An 18,886-nucleotide genomic window follows, 5' to 3' on the forward strand; every position below is an offset into this window, starting at 1 on the left:
GTATCATACAGTATATTATCAACACCCGATATTAAATGCATAATGTGGATTGTATTTTTCCCAGTATTTCCTCACTGACCATAGGGTCTCCCTCTCGTTCAAGCTCTTTTTGGGCCGTGCCATTGCAATGCCTTTCAAGAGCATCCTTTCACTACTATGCTATTAGAATTTATTAAATTCTGTTGGCATTTTGAAACCTCTCTTTAAATACTCTCCGGACAAATGAGACATAGTCAGACCATGGTTGAGCTAAGCTCAAGAATGTATGATGTGAAGGCAAAGATAGTGTATTACCATTAAAAAAAAAAAAGGTATTTTTTCAGGAGGCAGCAAAGGTCTGTTCCACAGCTCAGTGAAACAGCCTAGCTGCTAAAGCCAGTGCAACCCTTGCACCAGCTGCCCCGGATGCCTGCAGCTCTAGGGCTGAGATGATTTATTAGCACTGTAAAGAAGTTGGAGACCTTTGCCTACTTGGAGGTATTTGCTAATGAAGGGGAAATCCTGAGGATATCATCGTTTTCTGCAGAGGACTGCCACTGATTTTTTTTTTTTTTTTTTTGCTAGCTTTTTACAATTTCTCAAATAAGAGTTCAGCCCTCATTTCTTCTGATTTCTCCTTACTCATCGTCATCATCATTAGTCCTTTGTAATCTTTGTCAGCCACTCCAAGCTAGGGTTCAACAGCTGAAACTAGTGAAATGTCCTAAAAACCTAGGGGTTGTCTTCCTAGAGCCTTGCAGCAGCAGAAAAACTGAATTCCTCATGTGTATTATTTTCTTCTCCTGAAGTCTGCAACTGCACAGGTTACACCTGATTTATTTCTAATATCACTTGCTGTTAGTATTTTTCCCTCCCATTGGAATATAGCTGGCATTTCCCCCCCTGAAATGTATTAGCTTGTATTTTTCTACACTGAGCAATATTTTAGTGCCTAGACGTAACATTGCTATAACAGGCCCCCTCTGTGTTGCCTTCGCTCCAAGCATCAGAGAAACAAGTGCTTGTTTATGCTGAGGTTCCCATCTGGAGGTGCACTCAAATCTTCTTTGAAGCTTGCCTTTTGAAACTCAACAGAGTCTAGCTGCAGTAGGCTAGTGACTCTTTAGCAAAGACTGAGGTGGCCTTTTTTTGCGTTCATAATGTGAAGTACTGGAAGATACACTCACTTGTCTTTGTGCATCTCTTGTGTTGCTCTATTCTTCATTTACTTACTGTTTACATGCTTACAACTCATTAACTTTCTAATGAAAAGAAAGACATCCTTGAAACATTGTACTTTTGTTTTTTTCTGGGGCAGGTTTGTCAAGCTTCCATACGTTCCCAGCTTGTCTCTTGGGGGAGTCTAAATGTAAGATGTAGTCTGGTGATGTAACCGAACTCAGAACACAAAAATGGAATTTGTGGCCTTAAATGTACAGCTACCAGAGATCATGTTTCCAAATGCAACTTCTTAGTTTTCAGAAAAATACACAAAAGTAGACTCCAGCTGGATTTTGTTTTTCAATGAGAGGTCAGAAATTTTGACAGAATACACTTTATGAAAACTTTGCACTGCATAATAACCTTTGTGAATAATTGGATTGTACTTTAAACCAAAGTTTTTCGATGAAAAATTTTCAGAGAGACGCAGTTTTCATTTGCAAGTAGGTTTATTTTAGTGAGGGTATTTTTGAGGAATTCATTACCTTTGACACCTTTTCCATTTGTATTAGAATGCTCTTTCTCTGTGTCCAATATTATCTACAGTATTTCCAAACATCATCAGCAAATTGTCTTCCTGTAGTCATAGACAGATTAAAATTGCCTTTTTGATATGTAGATGTAAAAATAACGATTTACCTAAGCCAGAGGAAAGCATCAACCATTCCAAATAGCTGTTTTAAATAATTTTTCCTTCCTCCATTGCCTGAATAATGCAGTTCCTCACATTTCCACTGCTGTAAACCAGCTGCATCCAAATGTAACTGCATTAATTTCAGCTGCATTACTTTGACGTGGTGCAACCCAACAATGGGACAGCACTTGCACTGTGAGACATGAAGAAAAAGTTGGGAGCACTTCCACTAGCAAATGCACTCATTTGGCAGCAGAGCTGAGCCATGGCATTTACAGGAAAGTTAAAGAGAGAAAAAGAGCTCTTCTTTGGAGAAGGTGTATCTTTGTATACGTGTCTTGACTAAAGTCGTCTCATGGTGACGTTTGTAACTCTAACCATGCTAGATTTAGTATGAGAAGACCATGTGAAAGCCAGCTAATCTTGCCTTTGTCTTCCTTGGGGTCTGTATAGTCTCAATGTATTTTAGGCAATTGTCTGAAAGTAAGAGGAATGAAAACTTTGCCTTTCTGTTCTATGCACCATATTTGTGATTCGCTATTTGCAGTCTCCCATCTCATGCTGGAAATTTTCAGGAAAAGAGCCAAGTCACAAACCAGCCCTTATTTCTATCACCGCAAAAGCAAGACATCACTCGCTTCCTTCTACCTCACCTCTGCATCACACACTGGAGACTGAGCGGATGGCAGGAATGAGTCAGTGTTCCCAGCTCTGCAAAAATCATCCTTTCAAGAATAACTTTTGAGTGTGAATCTCCTTTCAGCTACTGTCAGAAAATAATGCATTGGCCTTAAAATAACTCATCTCTCAACCTATCCCCATGCACACATGTGGTCTGCAGTCCCCTACGTCTTGCTGGGGTTTACGATACTGCAAGGAGAGCTGTGACATGGCAGAGCCAAGAGCCCCAGGGCTTTTAGGCCAACCAGCAGGACTAAACAGAGGTAGAGATGGAAGCAGCAGCATCCAAAGTCTGATGTGTCCATGATGCTCAGAAAAGCCTTTGTTTGTGGCTTTGTTGCTTGCCAGAAAGCCCTTGTTGTAAGTATCTGACTCTGGAGGGAGTGTCTCTAGTATTTTGACAAAACGATATTTCCTGTCTGCTACTCCTTAATCCAGAATCACCCAGGGTATTTTTTTACAGGGTAGAACAGGAGCTTCTCTAAGTCCCACAGAGGCCAAATGACTGAAAGGTAATTTTCTTTCATTCTCCTTCCAGAGATGTAGTGTTTTCACTTATCAAAAACATACATTTGTTCATGAATTTAATTTCAAATGGTACAGAGAAGAGCTTTCTCTGAGGCTTCTTCTCAGCAGAGCAGCAGAGGCCCCACTAGTCAAGATTAGGACCATGAATCATAATTTTTTTTCTCCTTTGATACAGATGCAACATATTTTATGCCTTCAGGTTCTGGGGCCTGTTCTGTTCTTTCTGTACTCACAGGCTTTCCCGTGGTGTGACAGGCTGTGCAAACACCTTGTGCTTCGGGTGTGCAGCACTTCACAGCTACCATTGGTGATGGGGAAGGAGGCAAGTGTCCCCTTACTGGTTTCAGGCTAAAGGAAATTGCCTGCTGCAGTACAAATGGGCACCACTTTGTTAACTGTGATGGACCCAGATTGTTTTACACCAGTAAAGAAATTAGAAACCAAGGACAAAGCAGCGTTAGGAAAAGAGGAGGGGGAAGGAATCACTCCTGTTGTGCCCATAACACAATCGGGTTTAGCACTCTGTTTACATGGGGGCACCCTACTCTTACCAGCTTAACTGGAAACCAGAAGACTCCAGAGCTGTTTTATCAGCTCTACGATGTTTGCAACTCCTTGGGGGCTCTTCATCACATAAAAGTCCTGCTGCCTTTTCAAGCACCTCTGTGTGCTTTCTGGCGTGTCCTAGGCAATCACAAGGGTCCAGCACTTGAGCATCCATAAGCTTCCCCACCTTTTCATTCAAGGCAGCTTTAGGCAGCAATGTGCATTTCCTACAATTCTTTGTTTGTCCTACCTTGTGCTTCATTTTATAGTAATATGTTTTTTTAAATACTCTCTTTTGGAAGATTTTTTTTGTAATTTTTGCCTCCTTTTTTTTTTTTCCAGAAGAGGAAAGGAAGGCTGGAAACCGCAATGATAGGAAAGAAGGCAAGAAAATGAAGACAGAGATACACAGGAGTCATTTAGGAGGGAAGTGTCACACAATTTTATTAGTAAAAATGGGGAGGAATAAGGAGGAAGATAGGAAGGGCATTGTTGAGACATACCTTGGAAGTGGTGTCAAACATGATGTAAATACTGTTGTCCGGTCCCTGGTGAAAAGAGGATGTCTATCCTTCAGCTGAGCCCCCCCCGCTGGTTCACCCCACTTGCCATCCCACGGGGGGGGAGGCAAAGGCTTGGCAACAAGTGCACCAGCCCTGCGGTTTGCCCCAAGCCCTGCTGTTCACTGCTAGTGGATGCACTTGTTGCTTCAGAGGAGAATTAAAGCAGGTCCCTCACATGGCAATAATCCTGTGTCCCCCAGGCTCACATTCACATCCTGCTCAGCAGCTTTGCCGATGGTGCAGCTTCTGTGGGGCCACGCCGCTGCAGGTGGCCTGTTATACCGGCTGAATGGCTCTTTTGCATCAGCACAGCAATGCAGAGCACACAGAGTACACTGCCGGAAGCGGATTAGAAAATTTTTGGCACCTGACTCTCATACCTAAAATCATTTCTGTTTGGAAAATAAAGCTCTGCTGAATCCATACATTCTGTGGGCAAACCTGTATCCTTCTACAGAGAACTGCATTGTATATACAATATACTAAGACACTCTGATCAGGTATAATTTAGTTGCTACTACAATAGAGCTATGCGCAGGCTATCCCCCTCTTTCCATGAAATATCAGCCAGTGAGGCGGTGGAGCAGGGTAAAATTCCCTCTGCCCAGCCTAATCTCAGTGGTACCCCTTGTGCATCAGGTCCACTTAGGCAAGTTTGAGCAATGCTGTGGTGCCTCTTCTGGCCTTTTGTGCTGCTTGGTGAGAGTCCAAAAATTGTATTCAGGCAAATCTCCTGTAAAGACAATACCCCCTCCTAAGAAGCCCTAGAAAATAAATGCTGTTCTGAAAAGAAATAATGTATGTTATTTCAAAGATGCCATTGTTCTTAATTTTTCTTTCTCTTTGTGAAATAGTCTCTTATTTTCCAAAGAGGAAATACAGTCCTTAAATTAGATCTCACAAGGATGCTGGCTCCAGAATTGTGAAAATTAATACACAAGCAATTAAATTTGAAAACAAAAAAAACCCCGAACAATGGAGCAGGAAAGAAGTCACTGATATTAAACTCAGTTATGCAAATTAGGTCATAAACTCTCAGCCAAATTTAGGAAATTTTTTGATCTTTAATTCACTTCACTATGCCATCAGCATCCTTCTTGCCCATTTTCCCCCCCAGGATAAAAGCCCATCATTAAATAATGGATGCATAAACTCCTCTTTCTATTTCTGCCTCTAAATAAAACTCTTTATAGCAAATCATGAAGGGGCGCAAGAATTGAAGATGAAAAGAAACTACAGCGATGGTAAGTGACAAACAAAGCCAGGGCTTGACAGATTAATTTCATTCTCTGAATTACACTGATATTATTTGCAGGATCAGTGTATGCATCTTTGTTTTAGACTGAAGAGTCCTACACATAGAGAAAGGGGTAAAAAAAGGAGTTTGCATTTGGCATGAAGTACACTGGGTTTTGATTTACTTGCCTTTTATAAACAGCTGGAGTCTTGCAGTACTAGCCTGCAGAATCAGTAAAGCTATCACTGTGCTATTAACAGACAAGCCCTCTGAAGCTACCCCATCCACAGAAAAATATGGCCACCAAGGAGCAACAAGACACAGTGGCCTTCAGAGAACACAGCAAAATTTGTTGTATGAAATCAAGGGAGAACTGCAGCTTCTCAGGGTGGCTGGTGGGCTATGAAATTTTTACTTCAGGGATATTAACATTGTGTACCTTTCTTTATCTACCCAAAACAGTTTGAGTGATCAATATGCATGTGACAGCCTGGGCTGTGCTGCTGCGGGAGGTAATGCTCAGCACTGGGATCGCCCTGCTCTGAGCGGACCTCCATGGCTCCCAGGCAAGGTGTTCCCTTCTCCGCAGGGCAGAGACTCCAACAGTGTCAGTGATTGGTATGAAAAAAAATCCTGGCCCATATAGATGTTCACAATCATCTAGGAAGTATATCTACAGCTGTTAGTGTAGCTAGCCAGTTAGAAATGTTGAAGGGCAAAGTCAAGTAGCTATAAATTAGAAAAAGCTACAAAAACTTCTGTTGTAATCTTCATTCAGTTTGTCTTGGATATGTGTTATGACATAACCAGATCTTTGGCATTATGTGTAATGGGCTCAGCACCTTTTTTTTTTACAGCCATCTCATTCACGGGAAGGTGGTGGTGGAGAAAGGGAATTGCTGTCTCTTTGGCAATAGTGCACTAGTCCGAGCAGAGCTATAACTGTTCATTTTGTCCCCAGGAAGATCTCTATACATCTCAGCAGCTCAGCTGTAATTAAAAGTAGTAATTGATAGATGATTAAAGGCTGTATCATAAAAAGCTACTTGACCCTACTACTATTGGTTATTAGATTACCGAAGATAAGCAGGCACTTTCCAATAAGACTCTTCTCCTCTTCCAGATTATTCCTGACAGCTCCTGTAATGAAAATGTCAAGATATCTCTGTCCAATGCCTTTGAATTAAGAAGGCACATGATCATGTTTTGCAAATTGTTACCAAATTACACTCATCAAAGGGGTATTTTACTCCACTGATTGTTTCCCTCACAGTAATACATAACAAAAAGCCTAGAGATGGATGTACTTGTGCAGCAGCATTTCTGTCATGTTGTCAAATTCCATTAATCTTCCTGTGGCTCATCTGTGCTTCTAAAATACCTGCAGTATCACTTACATATCTGTACTATTATATATTACACTTCTCTAACACGTTAACTGTGCAAGCTGTAGACCTTGACAGTGGCATTAGAATTACAGGCCCTTCGTAGGGGGGCTGAAGGCTCTATTGCCATTCATTATACAAAGGGATTAATTAAACAACTGCTGAAAGAAATGGTTTAGGAGCCTCTTCAAAATGACTGAATGTAGGGAGTCCTGCATTAACAACAGACTGATTCTGGAAGACCAGAAGAATACCGGGATTTTTTTTTTTGTTTTCCATTTCTAAGCACAGCGTTGCCAATTCATAACATTTTCACAGCCTGTTTTATGACATACATACACAGATAGAAACATAGATGCATAACAAAATATATATCTCTATATCGTGTGAGATAGCTATATAGATTATATAAAAATCTCACAAAAATATGTGTAGATATAGATATTAATTAAAGCCCTACTTCGGTGTCTGAGAATTTTATGGACATTTCAATTTTCTTATTAAAAATATTTCTGGCCCTTGAGGTCAGGAAAAGAACCCAAACACTCTTTCTCTGTCCACAAAAAATAAAAAAGGGGAAACAGAATACAAATAAAAGAATAAAATTTCCTTCTTTTCCTTTTCATATCTCATGATCTGTAGATCAATCTCACTTTTTTTTTTAATCTTTGCACATACAAAACTCAGTATGCAAAACTGGCTCTCAGCAGCAGAGATTTTGTTGTTTACAATGTGTCATCTCTTCAGCTTTTAGCAAGGAACCCAGGAAAAACGAACTCAAAGTAAGCATTATAATGCTGATAAGGGTAACAGTAAGGAAAAAGCGTAACATGCTTTTTTTATCTATAGCAAAGTGGAAGGGGGAGCTGGGGCTCAGAGACACAGAACTTCATTTAAGAAACTAAAACTTCACTTTTCTTAGTTAATCTGACCTTTAGAAAGAAGGTAAAGCTTTATTCAGACATGAAGTTGACATCAGTAGAAGATAGGAGGGTTGAGCTCCCTTCCGTCAGCTTTCTTTCCTGTGTGCAAGGTAGCTTTAGAGGCTTCTCTTAAGAAACTCAAGTTCTAAATTGCCTTCCTGTGCCAGATTTTGGACACAAGAAAGCAGATGCATCATTTCACAAGTATCACTTTTTTATTACTATTTCTCAGATTAGCAAGCAAGGATATGACTAGAGTCAAGCTGGACGCTGGCTTACAGAGCAGGATGTAAGCAGGGTTCTAGAGGAGCCTGAATGCTCCTACTAAATTGTTATCCAGCTGTGTAATGGTGAGGCTCTGTATGTGAGACCCTAATGATACAGCAAATGTGCGGGTATCCTTGCATGGACCTGGAAAAAAGTGCAAAGAGGTACATGCACCGTAAGTTCATAAAAATCGTTTCTTCATTCATTCCAGCTTACCTTCTTATTCTATAAGAAGTGCTAGGCCTGGAGAAATTATATAGCTGCTGCAACACCCCAAGATGTGCCTATGTGCCCAGTGAAATTTATGTTCCAGGTTGTGGGCCCAGATTTGCCATACAATGCCTGAGAAAAAATTTAAATGGGATTATCAGAGCCAGCATGTTAATCAGGGAGCAATTTTTTCAGGCAAAAAGCAAGGACAGGGATTGTACTGTCTGTCTTCCCCCTGTCTGGTGTACGTGTGCATTAATCTGCAAGGAGAAACTTGACTACCTGGGTTTCACAGCTCTTAATACCTCCATGGTGGCAGGAACCTAAAACCAGTTCTCATTCATAAAACGCAACCAAAACAGTAAGGAGTAGCTGCAGTGACCACTTTCTCTTTAGCAGCCCTGAGTTTCAAGTGAGACAGTTCAGCTAAGTTAGTGGGGAAACTGGGATCAGTTCCCCCCACAGTGCACATAGTGCCCCAATATATTCAGATAGCTACAGATGCCTTCTCTTGCCCTAGGTTAAAGATCTGCAGATGGTTGGCACAGAGAAAAATGAAAGATTCAAGTGCCACTCTTCGCTGACTGTGTTAGAAATGTTGGGTTGGTTTTTTTTAAATAATATTATATCAATTCTAATGACTGCAAAATTTGAAATAAATAGAAATACAAAAAAAATCACCATTTCAACTTGATGTGTGGGGTCTTAGATAAGTAGTCTTTTGTGAAACCCTGCCATTCACTCCCAGACTAAATGCTATTTTACAGCATTTTCAATAGCCGGGTTTTATAAGCCATTTCTTATCATTGTCCCCTTATTTTTTTCACTGTATTTTAAAGCATCGAGGAAGCCGCTTGTTCTGTAATACCTGCATCCATTCTGCCAGCACCCCAGCAGCACACAGCATGCATATGTATATAAACTGAGTGGAAAATTCCACTGAATGGGAGCTCTCACAGTACTCGTCCAGGCTTATATCAGCTTCTACAAGACAGGGGAGTGGAGATACTCACTTTTAATACAGCAGGTGTATAGCTTGTGAAGTGCATTCATTGTTCACTTATTCCTGCCCTCCTTCCATATTCTGTGGGAAAGCTGCGCGTGAAGGCGGGCAGGACTCCTATTTGATATGCGTCCGTGTTTATGAATTAAGAGCCCTGGTTTATTCCTTGACACCTACTGTCCAAGGTCTGATTTAACTTCCTCTCTCAGTTACGGCTGTACCCAGTTAGAGATTACCCCCCAACCTCCTTAGCCTGCTTACCCCATCCTCCCTGCCAGTAACAATTCATATGATCACACCCTGACTCACAGAGGTTGCTGTAAGCCACCAAACACCGACAGATAAAAATGAGCTGTTTGGCTGGAAAAGGAGCCGCTCAGACTCAGCAAATCCCTGAGGAAGGGGATGCACTGTGGCAGTGATGGTGATGCGGAGCAGCCAGCGGCCAGGACGGATAGGCATCATGTCCTGCTGGCCCAGCCACAGGGAGGTTGAGCGCTCTTGAGCACTCATGGATGCAGGTGTGTGCTTGCTGTCCCCACATAGATGACGTTGCTTTGGTTTTTGTTTTAAAGACTTGAGGAAGTTCCACAGCTGGGGAGAAAAAAGGCAGCAAATGAATCCTGTATTAGAGGAACATTAAGGTTGCTGAGACGTACATGCAGACTACTAGAAATACTGACGTTATGTTAGTCTGCAGAAGTGTGACATGATCTTTCTGTGCACGTGCACAGCAACGTGAGTTTGAATGTTCTGATTGCTGGCGATCGCTCTGCAGGATTCCTGCCCTACATAAGCAGCTGCTTTAATACTAAATCTAGGCTGAAGAATAAGAGGAAGGGATTGCAAGTCCATAAAATACACTACACAGTAAGCATAGCAGTGCCTACTAAAAGCTTCTTCATTTTCCTTCTTGCGGTACAGATCCAAGCAAAGTATGTCCCTGTAAAACCAATTAATGGTAAAAGGAGCTACCAACAACATGAAAATAAGCTGCTTAAAAATCATACCATAAAGGAGACACAAGCTGGCTGCTGATCTGTGCTGTGATTACACACAAGCACGCAAGCTGATGCCTGACTTAGTTGATGGGCAGCTGCAACTGAATGTAAACCCTAAAGGAAATAACTGTACTCAACCAGTGCCATTCCGCGCCCCAGTCAATGCAGATGGTAGCGTAGTAACGCATGGGCACGAGGGAAATCTGTTATGGGAAGCTGGGCAGCTTAGAAAAGAGGAGCCAATTAGTAGTGTGTGGTGCCTTTGCCAGGCATACTGCCAGGAAACACAAGGAGACCCAGGCCAACCCAGAGAAAACATCCCTGAAAAACAGCTTCTTCCACTCTCTCCACTGCTATGATGAAGCCCAAAGCCGCCCAGCATTCCCAAGCCTCTTTGCATTTACTTGCACAATTGTTTAATCTACTTTTTCATCGCAAGAAAAATGCCACAGGAAGAATCACAGCATTGACCATGAGGGGTAAGACAGCACCAGCTGAGTCTCACCTAGTGTGCAAAACGAGACGTGACCTGTCTTCTGGCCCTGAGCCACAGCAGGGCTCACATCCATGAAGCCATCCCTATTCCCACCCCAAAAGAGCGTGACCTGCTCCAGGCAGATCTCTGGGAACACCCTCTCAAACACATCGTGCCCTGCCCCTCGCACTTGCATCTTCTGCAAGACCCTGCTTGGTACAGGCCAAAACTCACATCCAGGGCACGCAGCCTTGGCAACTGAGGTTACGCTAACCTGGCTTCTGCTTGACTTCAGCAGCGCTTGTAAGTACTGTATCAAATGGCAATCAAAGAGCTGCTCTGCCAGTGTAGGACACTTTGCAATCTTTTGTTTGCATGCCTTGGTAGAAGTTTGCAAGAAGAATTACATCTTGGTCTGTTTATGCTCAGAGAATTACCCTGGGAAAAGGTTTTATTTTAGCACATTTTAAAACAATTTTGAGGTTCCAACAGTTATGCAAAGTTCTGGGCCAATGCTACAGGTCCCAAAAATACAGGTGTTTTCATAGCAAATATGTGAGTTTTAAGACTGAACTGAAGCGTTTTGGTAACAGGATTTCAGTCCCATCAATTTCTGGACAGAACAGCGCAGAAATGAGCATTGTCGTTTGCAGTTTATTTCTACCATTTTCTTCCTACCCATGGAAATGAGGAAATTAATGGAATTTATACATCAGAGAAATAAAATCTTGTTCTCTATTATTTCATATATGCATTTAATATCTTACTCCCTCTTGAAATAGCAGCACACCCTTCTCACAGCCACCTGTGAAATGGCACTAACAAAACCTCCTCACTTCTCATGAGCGCAGCAAGGACGCGCAAGGCTACAATACCAGCAACAGAGAAGGATCTAGAAGAATATGAAATCCAGGATTAAACTGATGTAGCAAAGAAACACAAACCAAAAACCCAAACACCAGTGAATCTGTAGCAAATGGGAATAAGAAAAGGGATGAAGCTGCCATTGTTATTTCTGAAGGTCATCATTATTTCTGGGTATTATTCTTATTTTCACTCCAAGGCTGTACTTCATGGCCAGCAGTTGAGTGTTTTTCTGGTTGGATGAAGACTGCATGATCTTCTGATACAGAGCTGTGCACCAAATTTATGTCAGTCCTATATACTGTGTTAACAGCCTGTAGCTCAGCATAGTTTTGGTGAAAATCACATTTTTAATATAACAATGGACAAAAAGCCACTTGTCTTGCAGTCTGGCCTTCTCACTGAGCTCTTATATAACCACGAGTTAAAGCAATGCTCTCTGACAAATTTCTGATATGGTCGCACTATATATTCCTGGCTCAAAATAATTACTGCATGACCCATATCATCATCCCCATAGCTGCAATATTTCTAACTATGTTTGACACTCAGCTGCAGAGCATTCCTTTTGCCCCATCCTTTTTCAATAATGCGAAAATGGAATTTGGATTAATGAAACCCTGCTGCTCACCACCTGCAGCACTTGCAATTTCCAGCTTTCAAGGCTACAATGGCAACAGGAAAGGCTCATCAGGGCATGGTAACAAGGCAATTGCTTCAAACCAAGGGTACGAATACTGGCCACATAAATACGGAAACATCATCACAGGAACAGGGAGGCTGCTCCATCTAAAATGAACTCAAGGCTAAATACCATCCCCTTGCAATTACTTATGAAATTATATAACTGGGAATGGATGTGGGACAGGTCAAGGCTAAATGCTCAGAAATGTAGCTATCACTCTGCTGGGTCCAGTTTACAGGAAAACATATGGAGCGCACATTTTACCAGTGCCACCTGCTACTCAGAGGACCTGCCAATAGACAGAGCTGAGGGGGTAAGCTAGGAGTGAAACCAGCCCAGTAACTCTGAATTTTGCTGCTTTTCTTCAATGCTTAGGAGACAAGTTGGTTGTATTTATAATGGAGCCTTCTCCCTTTTCTCTGATCCACTGGAAAGGAAGATAGATGCATAAGAAGTATTAGGAGAGCTTTGTCGAGGCAAAATTTCCAATTGATGAGGCAAGCCCTGAGTTTCATTTGAACAGATGAGCTAATCATTACAGCAATAGGGGAAGAAGTAAGCCCATTCTACACAAGCTTCTAGGTGAAGAAAAATGTTCCTGACATGAATCAGGTGAAACTTAAAAGTTTTTAATGAACTTTAAAACCCAAATAAAATGACAGTATAGGGCAACTGAAAAAAGTACTAATTTTGCAAGTTTCAAGTTCTAGCCGCTTTTTGAAGTACCCTACCTTTCAGGATGAAAACTTTTTGATTTGGAAAACCAGTAATTTTTACATTTTAGCAATCATGCAATGAAACATTCAAAGGTGTTGAATCTCATTCATTTTTGAAACTTTAATGGGAAATTTATTTCAGTTGATGCCTCCTTATAGTAGGTTTTGATTACTACAGATTGGCCCTTCCAAATAAAATATCATAAAATGTTTCTCAGCTCTACTTACAAACTCAAAACAGAATTCATCACAAGTGCCTACTTTTAAGAGGAAGTAACATTAAACTGTGAGTTTTGTATAACTCTTCTAAAACATCTAAATTTGTTTAGGTTCACCTGAAAACTGGATTTCAAGTAAGCCAGGGGAATACTCAACTTCAGTGAAGCAGACACGTGGTGCCTACCTCTGTGCCCTGTAACAAAACTTGACTTTCTCTGGTTTCTGAGTGACAGGTTTTTCAGTGTGAGAGGGATCCTAACAAGCTTCACAGCTGATGGTACAGCTGGAGACTGAGCTATGTTTCTGCTCTGGCTAATCTGAAGGGAAGCTTCCCAGAGTGGCCGTCTCAATTATCAGCTCCAGATGCTGTGCCTCTGCTCTTCTCAGCCAGTTACTGAATGAGGATGGGCTCCCTCAACTATTTTTTTTATCAGGTAGTCAGTATTATGCAAATATTTCCTTATTCCCCAAAATCTTGAACACAGGAGAAATTAATTTTTGCCTCTTAGGAAAAAAACTCCTCTCTCTCACTCTTCTCTCTTCCCCTCTCTCACTCTTTCTCTTTTTATACCATGTAATGTAAGTTTTCCATCATTGCATCCACACACAAAAGAGCTAAGGATCTGCTGCACTGCATCTCCACAGATCTCAGAAGCTCTAAGCTAATTTATACTAGCTAAAATGCTAGCTCTGGTGGATGATAAAACTCCTTAAATTTAACAACAAACACATCCTTAAGACATAAAAATGAAATTATATTTGGCGTTGAACAAGTATCTTTCCTCTGACAGTCTACTAACAGGAAACAGCAGGAGATCATGAGAGTTTATCTAAGTCATATGAAAACTAAGAAAAAGTCTGAACTGACGTTTCCCTCCAGCATATGTGTGCACACACACACACGCTTATGCTTACGCACAGACACTGGTACCCACTTTTCATGACAGAAGGACTTGACATGAGACGTATGTATGAAAGCTCTACAGACTTGCAGTTTCAGGGCAAACGTATTTCTACATGGATATGCCTCACAGCATTTAAAGATTTCTTTAGTTTCAGCCAAGTACAAAAAGAATATTGCACGTTTGATATTTGTGATACACGGTGTCACCTGTGAAAGTAAATGCATTTCAAGCTGCGATTACAAATGCAACAGTCTCCTCCTGGGTTTAGTCTTCTTGTCTATACAGCATTAAAAAATTTATCAAAGTCCTATGCGTGTAGCCTTTTATAAATAATTCTTGCCCTGCAGGTTATTTAACTCAGAACTGCGCTCTACAATTAGTGGTCAAAGGAGGTAAAGTAGGAAGTGATCTATGTAAGAGAGCAGGATTTGAAGTACATATACTCTCACGAATAATTGATTCCCATAATTCTTTTGATTCGGTATCCATTATATTATTTGTAAACTGGGCAGACTGACAAAAGAGAACCTCCAATACATCCCCGGGTACATCTGACCATGAAGTGATACACGGATAGTGATAATGATATACACATGCATGTATAAATCACTGCTGTTCCACACTAACCAACTGAACTAAAGCAATTTACAGCAAATGAAGTTTTGTTAAATATTTACAAGATTATGGTAACAGTAATGCTAAGGTCATATTTTAAAATTTAATAAGTAAACAATTCTCACTGCAACTGCATGACTAACTTTCACATGCACCTATTGCTGTTGTGGGCTTCAATACCTAATTGCCATTTCCTTCACGGTGTGCTTTGACTCTGCAGAAAACATCTCATTTGGATATAAGAGAACAATTCCTTCCTGGGTGCCAGGATATGAGCAAGGCATCATCAGTTAATATTCAAAAGGGTTCCTTTTTAATAGTTTGTGAGGGCTCCAAGACCAACAGAATAGTTTTACCTGAGATTTGTGGAGAGAGGTCTTGCATTCTCTGATTTCACATGGGATAGCTTTTATTTATTTTTAAACATCCTAACTATTTCAAAGACTACTTTTTCAGGAATTGTTTACAGCATATTTTCAAGCAAGGCCTGGTAGGGTTTGGACAGTTTTATTTGACAAGTTCAATTAGATGGAACTATTTTAGTGGTGACCCATCTGTCCTTTAAATTAGCAATTGAAAAGGCCTTGACAGATGGTTTGTAGTTTGCTTAGCAAGAGGAAACCCTTGGCAACATTCTCCAAGTGCTGTAGGTCTCAGTCCCCTCCAGGACTGCAAAGAAGGAAATCTCCCAAATTCTGCGACAAGAACCAGCAATGGCACCACCACTGGGAAACTGGAAAGTTCAGGTGCAGCTGCTAGCCATTTCAGGTATATAAGCCTACTGGTAAAACCACAGTATTACAAGATGCAAAATTCAAACTACACAGCCAGAATTCCCCACTATTTCTGTACATTTACAAGCCACTATGAAGAGAGAATTTGTAAGTATATATGGCGCAGAGGGACTTCAGCAACATTTTGGGGCAGAATCAAAAACAGCCCTGCCAGATGCAGGGTAAAGAAAGAAGGGAATGGCTGCACCTACTTTGACTGACCTGAGCAGTTTCCCATCGATATATCCCCATTTCTAATATGTCTTCAGAGCAATAATTATGGTTCCTACACACCACGTGCTTTTAAGGAGACCTTTCAAAACTTACTGCCACGATCACAGCAATCACACGGGTTCTTCAAAGCAAATCTACAGGAGGTGAAGGTAGGAAAGAGCAGGGAAGCCCTGTTCAAACAGGTTCGGCTCACACATGAGGATGAACTGCTATCACATTTGTGTTGGGAATCAGCCAGAGACACTAGGCACCAGCAAATGGCACTGTGACTGCCACCAGCACAAACACGGTTCTGGTCATGTTGCCAGCAGCCTCCACTCCCTGGGCCCCCTCCAGCCAGGCATTAGCTGCCATCTGCCACCGAGCAAGACCCAGATGTTGCTACCTAATTTGCTATGGTTGGAAAGAAGGAGGCTCTCCAGCAAGTGTTTTCCCCAAAAGCAGGGATATGATTTCAGAGAGGTAGCGAGGTGAAAGAAGGTGAATTTGTTCAAAAGCAACACTGGCTCTGCTTTTCAGAGCTTAGAAAATAAGCCCACCATTCTTAAATAATAGAGTGCCTGCATAAATCCAGCCCTTGACAACGCAGCAACACTGCGGTACCGCAGATGTTAACAGGTTGCAGCAGAAATGGACTTTGTCATAGAGATTCATGATTCTCTCTAGGTTTTATAGCCCTGACTAATGCAGACACTTTTGAAAGAGTGATGGCAGCATTTAGACTTCAATGCAACATGAAAATCAGAAATACTGATCCTTGATACTATGTCTGTATCCCATGCTGTGCAGGCAATGCCGTTAAGTGCCTTTTTCATGGCGAGTTTTTCTGTACACAGGTGAATATATTTTTACTACACACTCATTCCAAAATTGTGAAAATAAGAGAGCATGTGAGGAAGCAGAAATTTATCTCACTGTCATTGCCAGTGAAAGGATGATGGGTTTCTTGATTAACAGCCATCCTGATTGGCAAAACAAGTGCAGACACAGCCCGCTCTCTCCACAGTATGAGATTATTATGGAAAGTCCAGGTATCCTGGCGGACATTCACCATTCTGCTCCATATACCACCTTGGATGGCTTTGCTCTTTCTTATCCCAGACAATGGGCTTCAGGATCCAGAAAACATGTTTCCTGCTTTCTCTCCAGTAGTCAGAGTAGCAGATAATGACCAGTTTCAAGAGGTTATGTGCTTTTGGTGATATAATGGGGAAAAAAGCCAGGCAGTCCTAGCAATGGCCTCTTTAAAAACTGAGGGACTATAGAAAAGCCCATCTTTGGTGACCAAGATCTTTGGATTTGGATTGACCCATCTTTGGATTCATTTTGGCTCTGAAGTACTTCTTTATCAATAAACACACTACATCAACATAAAAAGAAAGAAGGAAGGAATGAAACAGAGGAAGAGAAAAGTAAACTAATAGAGAGAAAGTGTGAAGACAATTAAATTTGCCTTTTATTACTGCTGTCGTTTTCCTCTCCCTAAGTGATGCTCTGCTACAATGCATGGATCAGCAATGGCAAAGCCTATACTTTGCTGGCATTAGAAAAACATCCGTACAATTTTAAAGTATTTGTAGCAGTCAGATTCCTGAGGGAGAGGAAGGTTGGAAAGAGATCAAATGAGCGAGCAAAAATAATTGATATGATCGATTCACTCATCCTTTCCTGAAGATAATGTTAGATAAACTAACCACACTTCCCCCTGCAAATGAGTCACTAGCCAGTTGTCTATTCAGCAGTGACTCTAAATGAGGGACAACTGAATGCAGAGTGAATGAGGCACATGTTTTTAATAGTATTCTGTCTCTTATTGTAACATGTACTGACTTTCTTTAGCTCTTTTTCTTATAAGAACTTTCAGCCTGTGAAAACATTTCCTATTGTCAGAAATGGTTATCACAATTCACTATTTTTTTGGACGGATGCATATGCTTGGTAGTTATAAATTAGCCTTCATTCCCTTTGGGGAATTAAACATTAGTACTGGGTTGCAATCATCTGCTTATCCCAGTTAAACAGTCAGGTTTTCTGAGCTTTCACAGAAAAAAATGTGCTAGTTTGGGGAGGAGGGATTGTTTGGGGTTTTTTCACTCATATCAAGCAATTTTTCCCCTACAGTTCTGAGCTACAGGTCGGCCTGGTTCTAATCCAGCCAAACCTCTGCAAATCATAGCACAGTCTCATCCAACAGTAACATTGCTGTTTTTCAAACAGCAGAAGATAGATAATTAAAATAAGTAGTTTTCCAGGTTGGTAACCAACACCAGCAGCATGCTCTTCTTCAGGAGTTGTTATTTTGCCATATACTGAACAGCAGAAAAAGGAACAGTAGATATTGAAGCAATAACACTTTCCCTCTGCTAATTTATGTTTGATGTTACAGAGCCTGTAGCACCTGTGGGCAAGGAGGGGCATGTCAGAGAGACAAGATTCAGGGAGTCAGGCAAGTGTGCAGTCAGTTGCAATAAGAAGTCACGTCAGTGGCGTCAATATGTTGAAGCTCAGTGAAAGGAAGGCAGTGAACAAAGGGCTGCAAGCAGGAATTTTCATGGGAGGTTGCTTAGGGGTTTTTTTTTATTGGTTTGGGGGTTTTTTAGTTTGTTTTGTTTTGTTTTTCTGTAGCACAAAAGCAACAAAGAAAAGATGTTGCAGCTCAGCAGCAGAGATCCAAGGAAGAGAAGCGATAACAGAGATTGTGCAGAGGATGTGAGAGGTCATTAACCCCAAAGCAGCAGCTCAAAGTAGCTCGATAGTGGAAAGAAGAGATAGCAGAGGATAGAAGGCTAAGCAGAAACAAGGATCAGCAAAAAAAAAATTAAATATAGAAACAACTGTGACAGAGAGCAGAAGGCAGAACAGGCATGAGAAGATTCACACCAGAAGAGAAGGAACTCGCAGGTCAGTTGCTGGAGAATGTGGGGCCCAGAATATAGTACTGCCTGCCAGGAGAAGGGATGCAAAACATGGGGGAGGAGGAAAGATAATGCCTGATAATCCCTCATCTGAGTGCAGAAAGATGCTCCACTGGAACAATCAAAAGTGAAGTGGGGTGCTGAAGGGCTCAGAGGAAAAGCAGCAATGTTTGGGGATTTGGCAGGGAGTTGTGGTTGTGTTGGGTTGTGGGGTTTTTTTTCAGAAGAAAACCAAAAACTGAGATGAGGAAGGTACAGGTTCTTTTCAGACTGGTGCAGTGCAGAAGACTTTTAGGGAGTTCATTAC

Source organism: Aptenodytes forsteri, unplaced genomic scaffold (assembly GCF_000699145.1).
Source record: "Aptenodytes forsteri isolate BGI_AS27 unplaced genomic scaffold, ASM69914v1 Scaffold426, whole genome shotgun sequence".
NCBI classification, from domain to species: domain Eukaryota; kingdom Metazoa; phylum Chordata; class Aves; order Sphenisciformes; family Spheniscidae; genus Aptenodytes; species Aptenodytes forsteri.